The following is a 23784-nucleotide window of genomic DNA, read 5'->3' as shown; positions in this document are numbered from 1 at the left end:
TGAAACAGTTAAAGAAATATGGGTTGATTTGTGATCATCATATAACATTTGTTTTTGTTTTTACTGATCCCACTGTAATCAAGGAGAAAAAGAGTTGCTGTAGAACTGTCAAGTTTTAACTTATTCAGGTCAGTGCCTCAATAGAACTACCATATACTTTGCAGGTATCTTTTACTTATTGAAAACTTTTACTCAGAGGCTTTTCAAACCTTAAGGCAGTTTCTAGCAATACAACAAGAAAGTAGAAAATTATTTGTGTTTTTTCAGGCTACTAGACCGCACAGCTCACACAAGGCAAACTGATCCCCTACTGTTTGTATGTACAGCCTTCTCCCAGTCATTTGCAAACAGTCATTTCCTTCCAGATAGAAGAAAAGCAGGGAGCATTAATGTTTACAACACTTGCTAATTCTTGCTTTTACAAAGCACTGGGACTTTCCCTGGCCAGCCTGAAAAACTCAGTGGAAAAGAGGTAAGAAGAGGGAGAAAATTATTTCCAATTTAAAATAGAAGAATCAAATACCCTGTCAGACCAACACCTTTATTTATACCCTAATTAGAAATAATCTTAGCATAAAAATATTTTAATGAAATATTCATTTCCGTTATTGGAGAGTAACTGAACACGAATTATTCTAGCACAGCTGGACTATAGAGATGCTACTGTAATGCTATACACTGCTAAATGTCTATTTTGCTACTATTCTCAGATTTTTATCCCATCTTTATATTTAGTTAATTTAAGGCTGCAAATGTATCTAATTTTCCCAATTCCTATTTTCTCCACAATAAGTTGGAGATATGGGTTGGGCCAAGAGAAGAACTAGCTCAGTTACCCAATTAGTTTCATGTTCAAAGGAGATCTCACACTCTTCTGTTTCCAGGCCGCCCCAAGTCTACGGAGAAGGGCGACATACAAATCTAATACATTATTATTATTATTATTATTATTATTATTATTATTATTATTATTATTATCTTTATCATTTCATCAGATTGGCTCTCCACTTCCCCATTGAAGCCATCATTAGTAAAGTAAAAATCACATAACAAGGTTTGTTGATTTTTATTTAATATTCTGGAAGTCATTTTAGTTTAGAATATTTGCTCTCTTATGAATAAACTCGTTTACTGTACTTACACACGCACGCACACACCATGGCCATCAAAAATTGAATACTGATTTTTAATCAGATTATTTTCATTCTACAGTTATTTTCTCAGTTGTAAGACAACTATTTTCTCAATCATAACAAAACAATAAGAATGCCAACGAAAAGTTTAAATTATAATATTTGTCCAAGTATCTCAAAAGGATATTATTATTATTATTATTATTATTATTATTATTATTATTATTTAGATTTGTATGCCGCTCTTCTCCAAAAACTCGGGGCGGCTCACAGAATAAATATAGAAACATGCAAGAAGACAATAAAAGAAGACAATCCCGTAAATAATCAACTCTAAGCCATGGAGGACTTTAAAGATGATACTGAATAATATCTGGAAAAGAACAAACACCTAGTACAACTCTTAAAATAGAAGGGTTACTTGGGTGAAATGTAAGGCGTTGTCCATTATTCAAGCCAATGCTGTCAATGCATTCTGAATCAGTCTGAGCTTCTAGATGCTCTTCAATGGAAGCCTCAAACATATTGCAATAATTTGGTAATAAGCGGCTACAGTATAAGTAATCCAGAATAATGTCTGCCAGTCTTGAGATCATCTGGCATACCAGATGTAACCTGATCACATTTGCCATTGGCTCTTTGTCAGAAACTGGAAGTCCAGAGGGACTGCCAGATTATAAACCAGTTCTAAAAAAGGAAGTACAACCAAAGATGGAATGTCTTCGGTACTGGAAATTTTCCATGTCCATTTCTACTTTGTTTTGTCAGGATTGAGCTTTCTTCATCAGATCCTAATTAACTTTCAAGAACTAGGACAAGACTTCTTGTTCAGCCCAATGTCAAGATAAGCATCATCAGCATACGTACTGATATGTAACTCCATGCCAATGAATATCCTCCATAGGAGCTTCATATAGATATTAAATGGGAGCAGTAAAGTATCAAGATGACTGACTGAAAAGTCCTCTTCAGGAAGGAGGAAAATTACAGTAAACTAATGTCCCCTACGCCTAATTCTTGAAGTCAGGCTACAATAAACAGAGGTCTCAAAAGCCATATAAAGGTACAACAAGACTGCGAGAGTCACACTTCCACTATAAGACTCATTTACAGGCCTGAAAAAGCATGTAGACAATCTATTTCCTCCACTATTCCTCAACTTTATCAAAATCGTTCCCTAAAACGAGAATGTTAGAGACTGGACAGCAGTTATCCAAAACAGCTAGATTAAGTGATAGCTTCTTAAAAATGTATGCTACCACCTTTCTAAAGACAGGGGATATTACTGCCTCTCTCAAGGGTGTATTAACCACTACCTAGGCCTAGTCACTTGATAGCTCCTTGGAGATTTTCACCAAGCAGACAGACACCCAAACTACAAGGGTCAGAGCCAATACTGCGAAGGAGTTTTCATGAACTGGTGTTCAGGGACACCTAGGTGCAATTCTATGCAAAGCTGCAGCTGGCTTACCAGTATTACCAGCTGGAGAACAACACTTCAGCACCAAGACCCATCAATGTTTAGAAATCTCTGCCTCAAACATTCTTTGGAAACCAAGTGGATCCATTATGTTCTTGGGCCAGGCCAATTAAATGAGTGTATCCTCTTGTTTGGTAGTATTGTTCAGATTCATAGCAATTAGTGTCGTCTAACTACATTAAATGGAAATGTTAACACTTATATATTACATTTGTTCCAAACATCAAGTCTAACACATGAACTCCTACATGAGTTGAGGCTGAGTTATAAATTATCCATCTATCCCAGTTTATCCATCTATTCTGGTAGTAGCTCTTCAATATCTTTGCCAAATAAGTTTCTGTATATCTCATCTTTTAAAAAGCAAATAAAAATGAATAACATTTTGCTTTCTAAAGAAGAAAAAATGAAACTAGTCAACTCTCAAAGTGAGCAATATAGGCTATGAGGTTAACCTAAAAACAAACCTAGAGATTACAGGCTTGGTTGTCAATTGGATAATCTCTTGGATATCCTTTTATGACAGATCTGGTTTAATTAAAGTGGAAGTGTCATATGTCTGTTGCATACCACAAAAAACACCTTGAGTTAAGCTATTATACCATATAATCTTTACTATCCATGGCAACACTACTGTCACTTCTTCAGTTGAGAAAACTAAAAATATCCTTAATCAGAGAGCTTCAATATTTTTATTAACTTATTATCTGTTTAACATCATCAATGTATGTCATGTTCTGCAAGGTTTTCTGAGCAAAAGTTATTTCTCTCCAGAAAGATGTTTAACAATTGATAGTGAAAAAATCAAGATAAAATACGCATTGGAGTGTCACTGTTTCATTCTTCAAATATGACTTATAATGCATTCTTCCTTTCCGTTTTTTGCAAATGCATGGTTGTATATTTTCCCTCTTCCACGGGGCAAGTGTGAACAACCCTCTAATATCAAAATTTCTTCAAATCCAAAGAACGAAAATTTCCTTGTGATAGAATACAAGTTAGGGTTGTACAAATCAAATATTGTACTATAACGTAAATGAATAAGAAATACAGTGGTACCTCAAGATACGAACCCCTCGTCTTACGAACAACTGGTGATACGAACCCGGGGTTCAGAAAAAAATTGCCTCTTCTTACGAACTTTTTTCGAGTTACGAATGCCAAACCTGAACTTCTGGGTTCGGCGTTCGGAGGCTCTTGGGAAGCCGCCCGGCTGTTTTAAAAGGTGACTGCCGGGCTGGGGGGCTTCCCAGCACCCCCCCAACCCCGAACTCGGAAGTTCGGCAAAGGTTCGGGGTTCGGGAGGGTGCTGGGAAGCCCCCCAGCCCAGCGGTCACCTTTTAAAACAGCCGCGCAGCTTTCCACGAGCCTCCGAACGCCAAACGCGGAAGTTCGGGTTTGGCGTTCGGCTTCGGGAGGCTCCTGGAAAGCCGCACGGCTGTTTTAAAAGGTGGGGGACTTCCTAGCAACCTCCCAAACCCCGAACTTTAGCCGAACTTCCGGGTTCGGGGTTCGGGGGGTTGCTGGGAAGCCCCCCAGTCCGGCTGTCACCTTTTAAAACAGCCGCGCGGCTTCCCAGCAGCCTCCGAACGCGGGATGAGGGGCAAATCTCTGCGTCTCCAGCAGCCAGGGAAGCCGAGCTCGGCATGGCGGTGACGGCGGCGGTGCTGCTGCTCCGGTCACCCGATTGTCTCCTGCCTCCCGCGCCCTTCGCTTTGGAAATGGACCCCGGTGGGACTCGGGAGGAAAAGTGGGAAGGGGCCAGGGAGGGGCCAGGGAGGAGACCCTTCTCCATGGGGATGCTGGTCCAGTCACCCGCCCGCCCACGAGAAGCGGGTTGCGGTTTTCCCCGCACACCGATGAAGGTTGGGGAGAGCGGGAACCCCGGATCCGCCCCCTCCCCAAGCCCAGGGGGCAAGGAGCGAGGGGGCTGCGAAGGGGCGCACGCGGCAGAGCTCCGGCGGAGGATCCGCGCACAAAGGCCGAGGCGAGGCTGAGCAGGAGGAGAAGCCAACCAGCGAGGCGGTGGGCTGGGAGCCGCAGGCGAAAGGAGCTCGGGCATCGGAGCGCGGCACCAGGCATTGTTCTCCGGACCCCGCCCGCTCAGCCCCGCGGCAGCCCTTTCCCTCTCCAGGCTGCGGGCGAAGAAGAAGGGGACGTCCCTTCCCTGGCATTGTTTAAAAAGTGAAATGGGTTGGGGAGGGGGCGGATCCGGGGCTCCCGCTCTCCCCAACCTTCATCGGTGTGTGGGGAAAACTGCAACCCGCTTCTCGTGGGCAGGCGGGTGACTGGACCAGCATCCCCACAGAGAAGGGTCTCCTCCCTGGCGCCCCTTCCCACTTTTCCTCCCGAGTCCCGCCGGGGTCCATTTCCAAAGCGAAGGGCGCGGGAGGCAGGAGACAATCGGGCGACTGGAGCAGCAGCACCGCCGCCGTCACCGCCATGCCCGGCTGTTTTAAAAGGTGACAGCCGGCTGCGGGGCTTCCCAGCAGCCTCCCGAACCCTGAAATTTTGCCAAACTTCCGAGTTCGGGCTGCTGCTGGGAAGCCCCCCCCCGGCTGTTTTAAAAGGTGACAGCCGGGCGGCAGCGTTTTTTTTGCGGGGTTTTTTTGTTGTTGCACGGATTAATTGACTTTACATTGTTTCCTATGGGAAACAATGTTTCGTCTTACGAACCTTTCATCTTACGAACCTCCCCCTGGAACCAATTAAGTTCGTATCTTGAGGTACTACTGTACAGTGGTACCTCTACCTAAGAATGCCTCTACTTAAGAACCGCGTGTTCAAGATTTTTTTGCCTCTTCTTAAGAACCATTTTCTACTTAAGAACCGAGCCCAGAAAAATTTCCCAGGAAATTTGAAGGCCCAGCCAGTTTCCTGCCATTCCCCCTTTAATCTCAGGCTTTTCTGGATTGACAGAGGAGACTTTTGATGGCACTTAAGGAGGCTTTGGCAGTCCAGAGCGAATGAAGCATCTCTCTTTCTCTGGGTGCTTGGAGAGGGAATAAACCTCTGCCAGCGCCCAAAGAAAAGAAACGCTTCCTTCGCTCTGGGCAGTCCAGAGCAAACTGAGAGTTTTCCTTTCTCTGGCCGCTTGGGAGAGAGAATAAACCACTTCGCTGTGGTGACTCTCTCGTGTTGCCTCCCATACACCCAGTGCAAGGTTGCCTCCTGGTGCGTCTAGGTGTGGAAAGGCAAAAGGGGCCTTTCGCCCCGGCTGGATCAACTCAGCTTCAGCCAAACCGAGGAGTCACCACAGTGAAGGAAAGGCTCCAGCTACAAAGCGAGCGAGCAAGTGGAGAGGGGACCCCTTCAGCATGGGAAGGAAGAGGAAGCAGGTAGCAGCAGCCGCCGCCTTTTGGTCAAAGGAGCAGAAGGTTCCCCTCTCTCGCCCGCCTGGGTTTCTCTCTTTGGCGCGGTGTGTGGGAGGCAGCCTTGCACCGGGTATATGGGAGGTGCGTGCTCGTCCTCGATGCCTCACAGTCCCTTTTTTTTAAGCCTTAAAGTTTTGGATTTTTTTGATTTCCCTCACCTCACCTTCTTCCTTCGGCAGCGACTGTCTCCCTCCTCTTCTTCCTCCTCCTCCTCCCACCCAAATTCCGAGCTTTTATTTCTTTCCTAATGGGTTTGCACACATTAGTTGCTTTTACATTGATTCCTATGGGAAAAATTGTTTCTAATTATTTTTTTTCTACTTAAGAAGCTGGTCACAGAATGAATTAAGTTCTTAAGTAGAGGTACCACTGTATAGAGGATAGATTGTTCATCTTAATAAATATGTTTTAAAAGCCTATAGAATGATACATTTGTATTTATTTCTTCAGATGTTGAGTTATACTGGTGCGTTTTTATTACTGATCTAAGATGATAATGATTTATTATTGTTCATGCACACAAGCAAGAGCCAGCTTCCACCTACCTCTTCTGTAAAACGTTTATCATGGCTTATTTTGGCAAGCAACTGTGAAGGTTTATTCCAAAAATCAATCTTTTATTCTTCAAATCAGTTGATGAACAGCATAAATTGAGGGCTTTTAACCCTTTGAGCTGTTTTTTCTTGTGAAAACCAGATGCTCTATAATGGGACCTAGAGAAAAGAAATTGGATAGAATAATAACTGCAAAAGAGTGAAGTTAACATAAATGGTAGAAATATTCAATATAAGCAACAGCATAAACTTATCTATCTACCTATATAAATGTGTACACACACACACATACACAATATTCAGGATTTCTGTTTATTAAATAAGGTATGCAATGCAAAATGTATTAGTCAGACTATAGCTAACAGCTCTTAAGGTAGTGCAATATATGACAAAGCACATACTTCAATCAAATTAAAAACAATAACACAACCAGTTATGAGGAATTTTTGTTAATTCAATCCTGCTGTTAAAAGATTTTTTAAAATCAGGAAGTAAACACTACCAGTTATTTTTCTTTTCATGGGAATTACCTTTCTTTGGAAGAGTTCAACATCATTCAGCCCACCAGATTAGAATTCCACAGAATAGACACCAGAGCTCTAGAAGCTCCATTATTTATGCCATTTGATCTGGTAACTTCATCCTTGTTTGTTCCTCATCAACTGCTCCAAAGAATTTTTTTCAGCCTGGCTCATCTGACCAGAGAGGCCTTGAATATGACAGCGATCCAGAGGGAACAGGAAACACAAATCACTTGAGCAGCTTCTCTTTGTACAGCATTCAAAATAAAACACTTGCATTTCTCTGTGTGAAGTAGACCCTACCTATATACAGCCCTGTCCTTAAGGAAAATGAATAACTACTTCAGGTGAGAGAAGCTGAGGAGCAGGATGCCAATTTCTCAGCCTGTCAGCCTGTTCTTCCATGCTACCTTAGGCTAAGGTGAGGTTAGAAAGATCTGTGTCCCTCATTGCTTATTCTTAGCTTGCTAAATTTGTGTGAATGTACCAATTATCACATCATCCAAGAAGAAAACCTTCTACGGACAAAGTCTACTCGTGCCTTCTACAACTTTGTTAACAATAAACTCAAAGACTCTAGACCCATCCCACCCCTTAAAGGACCAAACAACATAGACCATAATGATGAATCAGACAAAGCCAACCTCTTTAACACCTTCTTCAGATCAGTCTTTGTTAACAACAATGGCTCATGTCCAACATTTCCTAATCACACCACAAATAACCTCAACAATCTTACACAAACTGATTTTACAGAAGATAATGTTAGAAAGACATTACAAAACCTAAAACCATCTTTATCCATTGGACCAGATGGACTATGTGCATACTTCTTAAAAAAGCTCTCCTCCACCTTGGCTGAACCTCTGATCATAATTTTTAATAAATCTTTCAGTACTAGCTCCCTACCCACATTATGGTCACTTGCCATAGTCATCCCTATCTTCAAAAAAGGTGATCCAGGCAACGTTGAAAATTACAGACCTATTTCTTTGTGTTGTGTCACCTGCAAAGTTATGGAATCAATCATAAACCAGTCCATTACACTCCACCTTGAAGCTAATAACCTACTTTCCAATAAACAATTTGGTTTCAGAAAAAAATTATCCTGTAATCTACAATTCTTACACTGTAAAAACATTTGGACCACTCAACTTGACCAAGGTAATCCAATTGATGTGATGTACAGTGATCCCTCGATTAGCGCGGGGGTTACATTCCAAGACCTCCCGCGCTAATCGATTTCCGCGTTATAGTGGTGCGGAAGTAAAAACACCATCTGCGCATGCGCGCCATTTTTTTCATGGCCGCACATGCGCAGATGGTGGAGTTTGCGTGTGGGCGGCGGGGAAGACCAAGGGAAGGTTCCTTCGGCCGCCCAACAGCTGATCTGCTCCGCAGCGAGGAGCCGAAGATGGGGTTTCCCCGTTGCCCAGGCAAAGGGGAAACCCCATCTTCGGCTCCTCGCTGCTGCCGCGCTGCGGAGCGGATCAGGTGTTGGGCGGCTGAAGGAACCTTCCCTTGGTCTTCCCGCCGCCCAGGCAAAGGGGAAACCCCAAGATCGCTTGCCGCTTGCCGTATTGCAGCTTGGAGCCTTGCTTCGCCTCCTTCGCTGCAATACGGCAAGCGGCAAGCGATCTTGGGGTTTCCCCTTTGCCTGGGCGGCGCTGGGGCCATGCGGAGCCGCTCATCTAGGGGGGCGTGGACCGGCAAGGTGCCCTCCGCTCTCTCTCTTTCTCTCTCTGTTACCGGTGTGGTATAAGAGAGAGAAAGAGAGAGAAAGGAGGGCGACTTGCCAGTCCACGCCCCCCTGGATGAGCGGCCCCGCATGGCCCCAGCGCCGGACTCCGCCGTTGCCTCCGCCCTTGTTCGGCTCTGCAGCTGAGAGGCCACGTCCACCCCCTCCTCGGTGTCCCCGGCACCCAGCGTCCCCACGCCGCCTCCACCTCCCGGTAATGCGCCCGACCTCTGCCTCTCTCTTTCTCTCTCATATACCACGCCGGCAACAGGGAGAGAAAGAGAGAGAGAAATGATAGAAAAAAGTGGAGAAAAAAAGAGAAATAAGAAAATGATTGAAGCAGAGAATGACAGGAAAGAAAGAGAAAGAGACAGAGAAGTGACTCTTGGTGATGACGTATGATGTCATCGGGTGGGAAAAACCGTGGTATAGCAAAAAAACCGTGGAGTATTTTTTAATTAATATTTTTTGAAAAACCGTGTTGTAGCGTTTCGCACTAATCGAGACCGTGCTAATCGAGGGATCACTGTATATCGACTTTTGCAAAGCCTTTGACTCAGTTGTCCACGACAAACTTCTTCTGAAACTCAAATCCTATGGCATCTCTGGACTACTACACAATTGGTTAACAGCATTCCTATCTAACAGACAACAAGTGGTCAAAATAGGAAGTGCCACTTCTCTTCCTGCTCCTGTTAACAGTGGTGTCCCTCAAGGTAGTGTTTTAGGACTTATACTATACATAAATGATCTTTGCAATTGCATCACTAGCAATTGCATTCTCTTTGCAGATGATGTCAAACTATTTAATACTACTGATAATGCTGCTACCCTTCAAAAAGACCTTGACCATTTAGCAGAATGGTCTAAAACCTGGCAACTTCAAATCTCCACCACTAAATGCTCTGACTTACACATTGGTAAAAAGAATCAGAATATTACATATAAACTTGGAGGAATTGAATTTATTGAAAACTCTCAATCTGTCAAAGACCTTGGAGTACTCATATCCAATGACCTAAGTCCTAGAGCCCACTGCAACAATATTGCCAAAAAAGCTTTAAGAGTTGTTAACCTAATCCTTCGCAGCTTCTTCTCTGGTAATTTTGAACTGCTAACAAGAGCTTACAAAACATTTGTCAGACCAATCCTAGAATACAGCTCGGCTGTATGGAACCCACATTGCATATCTGACATCAACACAATTGAGAGAGTCCAGAAATATTTCACAAGAGTCCTTCATTCTCACAACAAAATACCTTACTCCGCCAGACTTGAAATTTTTGGTTTAGACAACTTACAACTCCGTCGTCTCCATTCCGACTTAATTATAGTTCATAAAATCATATACCAAAATGTCCTACCTGTTAACGACTACTTCACCTTCAACCGCAACAACACATGAGCACGAAATCGATTTAAACTAAATGTCAACTGCTCCAAACTTGACTGTAAAAAATACGACTTCAGCAACAGAGTAATCATCGCCTGGAATGCACTACCTGATTCTGTGGTTTCTACTCCTAACCCCCAAACCTTTAACCTTAGACTATCTACAATTGATCTCTCCCCCTTTCTAAGAGGTCTGTAAGGGGCGTACATAAGCGCACCACTGTGCCTACCGTCCCTTTTTTTGTTACTTTTTATCATCACTTATCTAATGTTTTATTTGTACAAATTATCACCCTATAATTGTTTGACAAAATAAACAAATAAAAAATAAAAATAAATCAGCTTGTTGCTTCAGGTATGGAGACAAATGGTTGTCCTGCCCAGTCTTGAAAGCAAGATCTTGTCAGTTTCAGTGTGTAGAAGAGGGAAAAAAGGACAACCCTCCTCTCTACTACTATCTTTCAAGCAGATCCCATTTAAAATGAGAAACTTTCTTGAACACCTGCATTTCTAACAGCTACATCCCAAACTGACACTTTCCATGATTTCCCTAAGCAAGGAAGAGCCAAAGCAGCGTCAGCTAGAGCAACAGCTGTGAAACCACAAGGCAGTCAGGTTAACCTTCTGAACCTGCAAAAGATCTGCTACTAAGCTTACTCAACATTCCTTTCCTCTGCCTGAAAGGCTCTAGAGGACACTTTGGCCAGTTCAACATTGCAGGCCAAAGCTTCAGAAATGAAGCTTCCCCAGGCTAGCAAGAAATGTGAGGAACAGATAGAGGGATAACTGTCTACATACTACTCTCATTGGATCAAAATACCACGCTGGGCTGATCCTGTTTTCTGATGACAGATATTCTCACGGTAATTGTCAATGATGTATTCAAAAACACAGCCTTGAATAGTAACATTGAAAGATTTTCTTTTGCAACGTGGTTTATAAGAGCACAAGGCTGAACTTTCAAAAGCAATGTGACTCCAATTGGTATTTTCAGATGCATCAGAGTATAACTCATACTTTGCAGCTAGGGTAGCTCCTGGTTTATAGTGATGGGAAATATAGTGCATACATCTGGACAATGTTAACCCATCGTTGGTTGCTATATGACAGAAAGACATCTTCAGTAGCAGTATAGAAAATGAAATGCACATGTTATTTTGAAGATTATAATTCGTGGGTGGTGGGGGTGGTCCTCATCCCATAATTTGCTTTCTGTTTAGGAGTCATTAAATAGTTTAAAATTCTGTTGTGTGCTCTCTCTCTTGCTCTCTTTCTCACACACAAAATTCACATTCAGTTTAGTAGAAGGGAATTCAGATTTACAAAACCTTTTAGAGCTCTTGGCTCCTTAAGGATGCATAGATTGCAGCTTTACACACTAATTATCCTAAATTCTCTTTCATATTTCAAGGATTAGGCAAAGAAGTTACCTGAAAGATCACTTTTTTCCAAAACTTTCTGAACTTTAAAAAAAACAAAACAAACCCCAATCATGAGCTAAACAGACATATTAACTGACCTGTCATAAAGTTCTGATATTTTAACAGAATTGAAAGATAGATGAAATTTAGACTAGACATGTTCAGCAAATTCCAGATTAAGTGCATGTTCTGCCAATAGCTTTTCCACAGGTCAGATTTAAAGGTACGGCATTTATGCTTCTGAAGTGCAGATAAAATCACAGCTCCCTAAAAGATAATCTCTTTCCCTTTTTTGAAGGATCAACTCTTTTTGGGTATCAGTTATGATACTTCCATATTTATAATGTCCCTGCTAGCTAACTGACTGGATCAGTCAAATGAGGAAGGTATATATTTCCTACTTGTGGGCTACTCTTACCTGAGGAGATTGCTAAGTGTGGCTGTGTGGCAATTGCTGTAAGGGGAATGTGGATCTAATGCCAGACTTCTTGAATTATTTAGGGGTTTCTATATACATTATTACCTACATTATTTTCTATCTCTGAGATATATTTCTGCCAAATATTTTAATTAAACAAATTGATTTTATGATCCTGCAATTCCAGTTAAAATGATTTCTTAATATTACAACAACCTAAAAGTATCAACACAAAGACAAACTTGACTCAAACAAAAGCACAGAATGGATAGGCTAGCTAAGGATGTACAATTTTCTATCTCTTCACATTCATACATGGCTTTTATCACCTCTGAGACAAGCTACATCCAGCAGAGGTCTAAGGGAGAACTGAAATATCTACAGCTTATTCCAAGACAACTTATAAGAAACTGATTCTCAAGTATAAAGGATACATGACCAGAAGTCTTAGTAGCTGAGGTGCATTTGTGTACATATTATTTATGATGTACCCATAGAATGCTGAAATAGCAGAGCTTCTGAACAGCTTCTGGACAGTCATCAAGACAGTCACTCACTTGGCTACAAAGCTCCTTGAATACTGTACTCTTGGGCCAGTCAATTGAACCTATGGTGAGGGCACAGAAAAGCACATCTGCCCTGTCATGTCTGATTTAGTACTACTGCATAATATAAACTCCATCAGTACAGAGGACATTGGAGTGAAAGTCAGATAGATCTAAAATGTATTGAAGTACACACCCACAACTACCATGGAACATTCAGAAGGTTGGTCCAAATATTGAATAGTTTGACAGCTTTTACCACATTGTGAAAACTAAAGAGAAGGAGGGCTATTATTCTGTGGTAGAGAGCATATTCAAATACCCAAAACACTGAGTTTAATTCACAGCATCACTAAATAGGATTTTGCATAAGCCTGATCCCGTGTCTGCAAGAAGTATTTTTAAAAATCTAAATCATAGAAGCAAAAAATGAAAACCTTGCTCATCTAATCAATCAACTCCAGTATCATTTTTTTAAAGCCATTAATTCTGATCAGAATAGATATACTTGTGATTCTGCATCTGTATCACCTATTCTATCCTAACTGTATCAGTTTACTAATCCACATGTTTGTATGCATTTATAAAGATCACATTTTATATAAAGCAATCTTAAAACTAATAATTATTCTGAAGTAAAGTCTCACTGATATGAACCAAAGAAACTTCACAGGATCACACTAGGAAATTATCTTTTCATCTTTTTCCCCATCCCTCTCGCCATGAATTCCTCATTTTAATATTTCCTAACTTTTTCTGCTCAAGGATAGAAAGAGACAACATCAAGATTGTCACAAGCTTGAAAGAGGTGTAATTCTCCATATCCCAATGCTCTTCCCCTCTTTGGTTGAACAAGGCTTGCAATTTCTGAAACATTGAAAGTTTAGGAACAGAGCCTGTACTGAGGAAGTATCTTCTTGCAAAAACAACTTTCCCTCTTTGATCTTTCATGCCAGAGAAAACAATTCTGGTCTGTTTTTGTAAACCTTTATTCTTTATTTCTCTATCCCTACTTATCTTTACTTAGCTAAATTGCAAATGTTTCAGGTACTTTTACATCCCGATTAGTATCAATCCATTTGTCACCTTTAGTGATGTTTAGCAGAAGTTGTTAGAGCAGGTGGGGGGGATTTGTTTATACAATATTTTATCAGATCTCAATCCCAGATGAAATATAGCTCCAGATTAGTTGAAGAATTGAAAAAAAGTAAAAGATCTGTGAAGTATTAACTGTGACATTTTGTGGAAAGAAGTTTAAAAAGAAAGTTATGACTTCCAGGAATATTCAAGGCTGGATACTTTAAAGTAAATAAAACACAATAATATTGGTGATAACCAGGACTGAAAAAACTTGCTGAATATAGCATTTATTAGTCACTATAAGGAGCTGCTATATGTTCTTACTCAGAAATAAACTCTGTTCCATTGAAAAAGTTTTACTTCCAAAATATCATGTACTGTGCAGCCTTGATAGCATAATAATATGAGAAAAGAAATCAAATTTTAGTAACTTCATCTTGTATAGACATACAATTCAGTTTTTGTGCCGAGATGCATTGCTGCATTCTCCAATCCAGCATGAATTCAACATTCATGTAGGTGCATCTTGCATTTAAAAACATTTTCCAACTACACTTGACTTAGCATATGTACAGAATGACACACCACCTCCAATAGTCCAAGCATCAACTTCAGAATGGTCAAGTAACACTGAAATGCAAATTACATCACTAAATCCAGTTGCATTTCAGAAGGTTATAGAGACCTAATCTTCAAGAAAAATAGAATCCACAGAAAAATAATATTTTGCATATTACTATTCTGACCCTTCCCCAGGTATTCCGGGGTGGGGGGAGGAGGGGAATCTGTGTAATCTAGTTTTAGTTCTCCTTGCATACTGAAATACTATAAGCATGATTCCCAAAGCTAGTTCCGGTAGCGCGGTCCAAACTTTTACATGCCTGTCTTTAAGTCCCATTGTAAAAATTAAGATCCTATAATGTAAGGCAACGCGGTTTGGAAATCTAGCAGCGAGGAAAGGTGCCAGAGTAGTAAATCAAACCCCTTCGCTCATGGTCCGCAGTCAAACGGACGAATAAATGCATGAATAAAATAGATTGCGAGGCATTTATTTGAATATTAAGGTTGAAGGAAAGCAGCGCAGTCATTGGAGAGTTTCGATTGCTATAGTGCCATAGCATATAGTGCCAAGTCGGGGAATATATAGCCTAAAGAAAGTTCGAATGGAACGGTTAAAAACTATCTGGAAGCACTTATCCGTTCTAAAATTTGTTTTTTTTTTTTTAAGAACTGCCTAAAGCTATTGAGAAGACGACGAAAAAAACCCACATTAAAAATCCCTATTGCATTTAATATACCTCCCCTGAAGTTCTCCGGTGCTCTACGGTCGTTTTCCGAAGTTTCCCCCTTCTAGTTCCCTCTCATAACTGTGAACCGGAGTTACTGTTTAAAGATAAGCTTATTTAGGAAGGGAAGGGAAAAGCCCGGAAAAGTTTCCACCAGTTCTCCCTTTAAATCCAACCCAGGAGCCAAAAAACGACCCGTGTGAGCAGCTTACCTCCGCTCGATCAGCGCAGAACTGAACATACACTTCCCCAGAGCACTCCGAAGAGGGGGGGAAGCTAGGGACTGTAAACAAACGGCTGAGCCAGAGCTTTTTAAAAAAAAAATCAAGGGACCGGAGTCAATTTCACAAGATTAAATGAAAAGCGTCCTTGGAGGGAACAAGCTGCTGGGGGAGAAACTTCACTCATTCTGGGTGGTCTCAGCGAAATCACCACCAAGGAGCCTCTGGGGAAGCAGATTCATCTTTTGCTAATGACAGAAGACGACAGCAGGGAAACTATGTAATAATAATTGTTCGTTTGGAGAAAGGTTCCAGGAGACTTCGAAATGGGCTAAACTATGTCCTTATACAAACAAGGAGCAGTCTCCTCCTGCAATCAATCAATGACTACAGGATATCTGAGTAATTATGTACCTTTGAGCAAACAATAGTTGTTCAGAAATTGACAATAATTTGCTTTTATTTTATACGGTCATCTATGATTATTTTACACTCCGGCTTTATAAAAAATTATCAGGTGTTATAGTGCATCTGTTGATATCCATCTTGTCTATACGTGCTTCCTAGCTATAAAGGGGAAAAATAAACTGACTGGTTGGATGGCACAGATTATTGGGAGCCATATGCATATTTCCTACTTCTAAGTCCTAAATCACATTTGCAGCCACAGTTATTTCAAAATCTGCATATGTTACTGTGTAAATGTTTCAATTATAAAATTTGTATCACACACACACACACACACACACACACACACACACACACCCTGGATATGCCATTACTTGTCACCTCTTTTCCCTTCTGCTAACATCCATATCTTAGGCCATCCTTCACTTACTGTAGCTTTGCACCAGTCATTATTTCAAAGAATTACCACCCTCAAAAGGGTGCTATGAAAAAAAAAGTAAGGGGGCAGAAGAATCAATACATCTCCAACTCTTTGGAAGAAAAGGGAGGTGTACATATGAAGAGCTCTACATATTTTAATATGCTACTGATCATATTAATTTCTCTAATTCCCAACAAATGTGCATATGTCACACGGACTATTCAACCATTTCTAGCTTAGCATACTGTACAAGTTCCATTCATGTAGTTGGTGAAGGCTCAATATGATGTGCAAGTTTTGAAATTGGGTTAAATGAATAAACATGAAGTAATAATGGCTAAGTATTCATGAGACATAGCTAGTCTGGTGTGGTGGCTAACACACTCGGCTAGAAACCAGGAAACAATGTATTGCCTCAGGCCCAAAGCCAGTTACGTGACTTTGGCCACTCCACCCGTCTCAGCTCTAGAAGAAGGCAAAGGCAAATCCCTTCTGAAAATCTTACCAGTAAAAGAGCCGGAATGAGTCTGGGCAATTGCCATGAGTTCATACTGAGTCAAAGACACCAAGAAGTAAATGTAATGAGAACAATGCCAGTAAGGTTGTGAAACAGCTTTTGTGAGGTTTCTGTGAGTACATGACTTTCTCAATATCTACAAAATGGTGGCTATTAACTGAAAAAGATAAAATATTCCCCAAATTGGGGGTGTAGCCAAGGATGAAATAATGAATCAGCCTTATGAAAAAGAAATACCTAAACAGAAAACACATCTGAAAAAGACGTACCTAAACAGAAAACACATCACAGATCGGTTAGGCATTTCCATGCTGCAACCTTCTGTCCATAAACTATAAAACTTTATATGATCATTTATTATGTTAAAGAATAGTGGCACTCTTAGAATAACAGGTTTTTCACTAAATATTTATCTAGCATTTTTCAGACTAAAGCAATGAATCCAAAAAAGACTAATTCCAAAAACTTGCAAGACTTAGACTGAAACATGAGCAAAATGGATCATGGTCACTTGGGTCTGCTGAAATTGCCAAGCAATTTCTCATTGCAAAAGAATTGGAAAGAGAGGTGTTTATTCTTCAGTAAGTGCCATAGGATGTTCAGAGTGGGATACTCCCATCAGGGGCCAGAAGGCAGAATGAAAAGGTCTGAATGTGAACATAAGGAAAAAATCTTCAATTTCTTAAGACACCATTTGCCAGATGCGATAAAACTGGTACCTCCTTCTTATTAAGAAAACAAGGGCTCTTTTCCTGGAGAATGAACAATTCTGACAGGGTGTAACTGTTCATAATTATGATGTTCTTTGTAAGAATGTCAACAAAATAAAAGACCTTTTGAAGATCCAGTTTTTTAAAAAAATGCCAGTGTAAAGAGTTTTGTGTTTTTGAAAGGATGTTTAATTAAAACTTTTAAAAAAATAGGTTTTACTCCACAACAGGTTAGCAAACAGTTGCACAAAGTATCCCAAAGTATGATTCAAAGGACATCTGACTGCTAATAAATTTTTGACTTAAAAATGCTATCTACTGTTCCTTTTGCCAGCTGACATGAAAATCTGCCCCTCCACTGGTAATCCCCATATTCATAGGTACAATATATCATTCTATCATTGGCAACCTTCAGTCTTGAAAGACAATGGTATCATGTTCTGGAAAGAGTTCCTAGCATTTAGTGTGGTTAAAAAGGCCAGTCCGAGAGTGGCAATCCCTTCCACACTGAGCACAGAACCATTCTGTCCCCTGCCTGGCCCCCAGATTTCGCTGGTTCTGGGACTGCCTCTTTGCCTCAGTCTGCTGAACAAGTGTCTCCTCGAAATGGAGAAGGCCATGCTGCATCTTTAGCCTCCAAGCTGAATGATCAGAGGTCAAGGTTTCCCAGCTGTTAATGTCCATTCCCAAGGACTTTAAATCTCTCTTACAGATATCCTTATATTGCAGCTGCAGTCTCCCTCTGCAGTGCTTCCCCTGCACTAGTTCACCATACAAGAGATCTTTTGGAATCTGCCCATCAGCCATTCTCACAATATGCCCAAGCCAGTGAAGACGTTACTGTTTCAATAGTGTATACATGCTAGAAATTCCAGCACATTTCAAGATAGTGCTATCTGGAACTTTGTCATGCCAGGTGATGCCAAGGATACTTTGGAGACAGTGCCCATGGAAGGTATTGAACTTTCTCTCTTGCTGTGCATAAAGGATCCAAGACTGCAATACAAGATTGTGCTCAGGGCACAGGCTCTATAAACCTGGATCTTTGTATGTTCTGTCAGCTTCTTATTAAGCCATACTCTCTGAGTCTAATATGGTGGCCGCTTTACCAATATGTTTATTCAGCTCAGTATCTAGAGTGTCGGCGATGGTTGAGCATGAATGCCCCAACATTGGAAGTTTTTAAGCAGATGTTGGATAACTATCTGTCTGAAGTAGTGTAGGGTTTCCTGTCTAAGCAGGGGGTTGGACTAGAAGACCTCCAAGGTCCCTTCCAACTTTGTTGTTGTTGTTGTTATTATTATTATTATACACAAAGTCATGGACAACCTCCTATTCTTCTGCAAAGATTGTAATATGGGGAGGTGAATCCACGTCCTGACCATGACCTGCATTTTTTTCAGGCTGATTGTTAATCCAAAATCTTGACAGGCCTTGCTAAAATAGTCAATGAGTTGTTGAAAGTCTTCAGCAGAATGAGCAGTAATGGCAGCATCGTCAGTGAAGAGGAAATCCCATTATTATTTCAGCTGGACTTTAGACTTTGCTCTCAATCTAGAGAGGCTAAAGAGTTTTCCATCTGATCTGGTCCAGGTAAAGACTCCCTCTGTTACAGTTCCAAAAGCATGCTTCAGCATCACAGCAAAGATCCTGAATAGAGTTGGCACAAGGATGCAGCCCTCTTTCACTCCACTTCGAATGTCAAATAAATTAGATTTTATATTTGGGTTTTCTCATATGTTGTATTTTACATTATTCCTGTTTTGTAAGCTACCCTGAGTCCATGGAGAATGGCGGCACAGAAATCCAAACAAATAAATAAAAATAAATAAATCTGATGTTAAGCAATCAAAAACTACCATGACCTTCATTTCCTCATGAAAGGACCTGATGATGTTGAGGAGTTGAAGTGGACAGCCGATCGGCACCAACTCTGTCATTAAAATGTCTAAGGATAAGTAGTGATTCTTTCTCAGGGACTCAGATCATCGTAAAGCTGGTCTTTAGAGTCTACTGATGATGATAAAGTTGGTGCATATGCACTAATAAGAAAGGCTGGTCCTCTCTAGCGAGTGGAACTGTAAGGACAGAATCCTTTTCCTCCCTATGGCAGGTGGAGTGATGAATCCTAGTAGGGTGTTTGACCGCAAAGCCCACCCTGTATTCCCTAGTCTCATTTGATGGTTTTCCTTGCCAGAAGAATGAGAAGTTGCTCTCCTTAACAGATCCTGGGTACAATGTAGGTATCTTATAATTCTAATTCTAAACTATAAAAACACTTTTTTCCCCTTTTTGGGAACCTCTAATCCCTTAATTCAGGGTAGACACAGGGCAACTAAATGGAGCTGAGTTTATTGCTCGGATGCTGTTCCTGACTCCTATGTGGAATTCCAAGAAACATTTGCTGCTACCTACTGGTAAGTTTGAACTCTCAACCTTCTGAATGAGAGCATCTTCAACATTATGCCAGCATGCTGCTTAAAACTTCTTTGACAGACATAGCTGTCACTACCTCCATTGATTCCACTTTAAAACTGGAATCCAATGTAGAGTGATTATGGGCAACTTTGTCCACCAGATGTGAAATATTCCACACAATGACCCTTTAAGTGAACTCTGCCAACTAGCAGCTGGTGGAAAAGTGGCTCTCTCATTTACTCTTCACACTCTGTCACTACTGCTAGTCCACCATGACAGGTGTGAGTGTGGGAGCAGGCTGCATGATGAAGCACAAAGGAAAGCCAGGACCCACCTGTATAACTATCTCTGCACTTATAGTTGTACCTGGGGGACTTTGGGGATAGCCTGCTCTGAAACAAATTGAGTCTTCTACTAAACAGAAGAGAATAACTCTGGAATAGAGACCAGGAGGAAAGGACTAAGATCTGTCCTAATTTAAATTTCAGATCAGATGTGGCAGTTTCATAAGTATAAGAAAGAAAGGAAGGAATGAAGGAAGGAATGAAGGAATGAAGCAAGCAAGCAATGTCAGTATTACAGTTAAGATGCAAATAAGGAAAGTCTTATGAATATATGGAAAATAGAAACTTGCATTTATGACTTGTTATTTCAAATTAACATTCTGAATATGTCCTTGTTATATTCCGTTCACATTTCCTATGCCATTGGCTCACTGAAAAAGGAAGCTACTTTGTGTTCTGCCTAAATGTATACAATCAAATCCTTTTTAAATGATTTTATCCAAAAGGATTGTTTTAATCTTATGTCATTTTTACTAATCTGTTTAGGTGTTTTCTGCATGTAATGGCACTAAGGACAATTTCTGCCCCTTATGAAATTCATTCCACTCCCCCGAAAAACATACCTCTTATATTATAGTTATATTAGGGGTATCTTGAGGTACACATATTTCATTTTTGAATGCAGAAACTGGCACATACCCAATTATAGCCAAAATAATTAACTTGTTTCATTATAAGATTAAGCTTTAATTACTGGATTAAGCAGATTCACAATTTGTTAAGTTATGTCTTTTGAAGCAAATGAAATTTCCCACTTCATCTTGCAAGTGTTGCTTTATGTTTTTAACCAATTATATGCATATCTTCAGCTCTTCATCAAGTCTTTCTGAATAGAAATAATGCTTACAATAATCTGTCATTTAAAAACAGGATTCTGGATGTTTTCATAGGAATTGTTCTTAGGTTTTGCAAACAGATCATCTGGCCGGTCATGTAACAACTGAAGTTACAATGGAGTTTTAAAAAGATACTTATGACCTGTCCTCGAAGTTACGAGTACTGTCCCCTGCAGTCACATTTCAGACATTTGGCAATCTATTTGCTCCTATGATTGATTGCCAAATACCCTGTGATCATGTGATTGTTATTTGCAATTTTCTGTGCTGGCTTCTTCAGAAAGTCCTTGGAGAAGCTGCCAGGCTGGAGAAAGGAAGCTCTGCTCTTTATTATGATCTGAATTTCCTACCACTGCAATTCCTTTCTGTGCACTGAGATGTGTTGCCCTCTGTCCTTTGGCAAGCAACTCTTTCATTCTGTCCACTTAACAACCCCTATGGTTGCCCAGTGCTCACAATTAGAAGAACTGGGATGGCATTTGTTGAGTGAAGCAATCATGTGGGCATCTCACTTAATGACCATATTGCCCAATGCCCAAAATTCTGGTCACAATTTTGATTGTAAATTGAGACAACTATAGCAACATTGTCCTTTGTCATAAAATTAATATAACCAACTGAATATGACTACTATTTAAGGTGCATAACAGAGCCATTCCTTATCGAGATATTCACAAGAATAGTTTTAACAACTGACAAGTTTCTTAAAGTACCATATAATATGGATAGCCTTCATTTAGTAATTGCAGTTTGGACAGTAACTTAGTTATCAAGTAGGGTAATCACTAGGTGAAATCACAGCTGTGCTTTTCATACTCCTTCAGCTTTCCTTTGATTCACAGACATGTGAAGGTCATAAATATGAGGATTGGTCTTAAAATTATTGTAATTGTAAATGGTTCCTCTCTTGGACAATCACTGACCACTTGTATGTTTCTGTGTTCAAATAAAACTATACATTTGATATTATTTATTGCACTGCCCTACTTCTGTCCACGGCAAATTGAGGAAACTATGTTATTTAATTTTATTTACTTATTTGTATTCCTCCCCTTATTATTTTTACAATCACGCATTCATATCCAATACACCTTCCTTCTCCTGTTTTCCCAGCAACAACCTGTGAGGTGAGTTGGGCTGAGGGAGAGTGACCAGCCCAGACTTATCAAATGGCTTTTATAGCTAAGGTGGGACTACAACTCACAGTCTCCTGGCTTTTAGCTTGGCACCTTAACTACTAGACCAGTGGTTCTCAACCTTTCTAATGTTGTGACCTCTTAATACAGTTCCTCATGTTGTGATGACCCCCAACCATAAGTCTAGCACCAATTCTTCAACAGAACCTTAAGCTGACTGGTAGGAAGGTCAGAGGGACACCCCCACTGTAAACACCTGATTGGATTGTAAAAAAGATTCCAAGGTGGCAGAATAGAAAGTTTAGTTTCTAACAAACACCATGGGAAATTTATCTTATCCCATGATCTTAGGTGACCCATGTGAAATGGTCGTTCGATCCCCAAAGGGGTCTCGACTGCCAGGTTGAGAACCACTGTACTAGATTAAGCTGGTGCTTTTTGGTCCAGTTCAGTCAACATTTAATATTTGATGAATTCAGATGGGGGGGCTGTATTATTATTATATTATTATCATATTAGATGGGCCCCACGGGGAGAGCCTTCTCTGTGGCTGCCCTGACGTTATGGAACCAACTACCCCCCTCCCCCAATGTCTGTATTGTTCCCACCCTGCTATCTTTCCAAAAAGCTGTGAATACCTGACTTTGCCGGCAGGCCTGGGGGCTGTGAATATAACATCAAGTCCGATTTGCAACTGTTTCTGCATATATGTGAGTTTAGGGTTTATTATAGGTTTTTCTATTCTTATTACTAATTATTTGACTTGTTTATTGTATGTACTATTTATTGTAAGCCGCCTTGAGTCCCATTGGGATTGGGTGGCATAGAAATCAATTAAATTAAATTATATTAAATTATGGAAGCTGGCAAGCTTTGCTCAAGTAATGAAACCCATTAATGATTTTTTTGAAATTCTTAACTTTTTACTTTATAGTTAATGTAGTGATATTGCCCTGTATGTTTTGGTTACTCCTGCAGATTCTGAGGTAGTTTAATTTTGGTTAATTATGTCTTTACTTAACGTTCATACTGATACTCTTGTGGTTGAAACAATAAACAGAATGAACTCGCTTAGACCTCCACACTGTTCTAATTAACTCTGAGCAGATTGTAATTTTTCCTTACAGCAATCAACTTATCTACTGTATATAAACCCTAACAATATAATTGGTAAAATGAGCTCTTAAAAAAAAACCTCATTAACAACCATCCGCATTATCACATTAGTAATGAAATTTCCTGGTGTTTCTTCCATCTCAGGAGTGGATAATCACAGTCTCTGTCTGTCCCTGTGGAAAAGCCAGGTTCTTACAGTCCTCCAAAATTGGAGGTCCATCTTACCTCTTGGGGTTAGCTCCTTCATAGGAAAAGACATACTGTAAATGGGCGAGATATCCACATTCCTTCACAATTTCAGAACCTTTTAAAGCTTTGCCTGCCCTGGCCTAAAATTCTGCTCAGTTTTTGGTGTTATATTTTCTTTGGATTCAGCCGCTGTTAAGCATTTCTTGGACTTTTAAAAACCCCTCTGAACCTTTATTGTCCTTCACCGACATGACAGCCTGAAATATCAGCAACGTTTTAGCCTTGACACTTTTGGAAACTCAAGCCATGTGGTTAGTTTATGGTTTGCACATGTAATACAGCCTCAAAATTGGATTATCCCAGAACTTATCATGGGAACAAGAGTCCCTCAAAAGGGGGCAAAGTGTCTGACTGAACTACGATGACGACCTGTTTGGCAAATTACTCTTGGATGAAAGGAGCTACTTAGATCTGTTGTACTGTTGGCTTTTAGCCCAGTTTACAGACCGCGCAAGAGTAATCCTGG

The 23784-nt window shown here is 40.5% G+C and overlaps 1 protein-coding gene across 5 annotated transcripts in view; it reads right to left on the bottom strand.

The window, feature by feature from the left end:
* Window positions 1–23784, bottom strand: part of TMEM100 (transmembrane protein 100) — a 28051-nt gene that overhangs the window by 3640 nt on the left and 627 nt on the right. The window contains exons 1-3 of one of the 5 annotated variants that reach the window (XM_070740473.1): window positions 15155–15229; window positions 7072–7250; window positions 6533–6700 (exon numbers count right to left, since the gene is read on the bottom strand). The gene's annotated coding sequence lies outside the window, so the exon portion shown is untranslated. Of the gene's footprint in view, window positions 1–6532; window positions 6701–7071; window positions 7251–12522; window positions 12572–14954; window positions 15045–15154; window positions 15232–23784 lie in introns of those variants that run through there. The other 4 variants (XM_070740474.1, XM_070740475.1, XM_070740476.1 and 1 more) reach the window with 4 other exon arrangements.

Source organism: Erythrolamprus reginae, chromosome 2, assembly GCF_031021105.1.
Source record: "Erythrolamprus reginae isolate rEryReg1 chromosome 2, rEryReg1.hap1, whole genome shotgun sequence".
Taxonomy (NCBI): domain Eukaryota; kingdom Metazoa; phylum Chordata; class Lepidosauria; order Squamata; family Dipsadidae; genus Erythrolamprus; species Erythrolamprus reginae.
The sequence above is the reverse complement of the archived record's forward strand: the minus strand, read 5'-3'. Positions and strand labels throughout refer to the sequence as shown.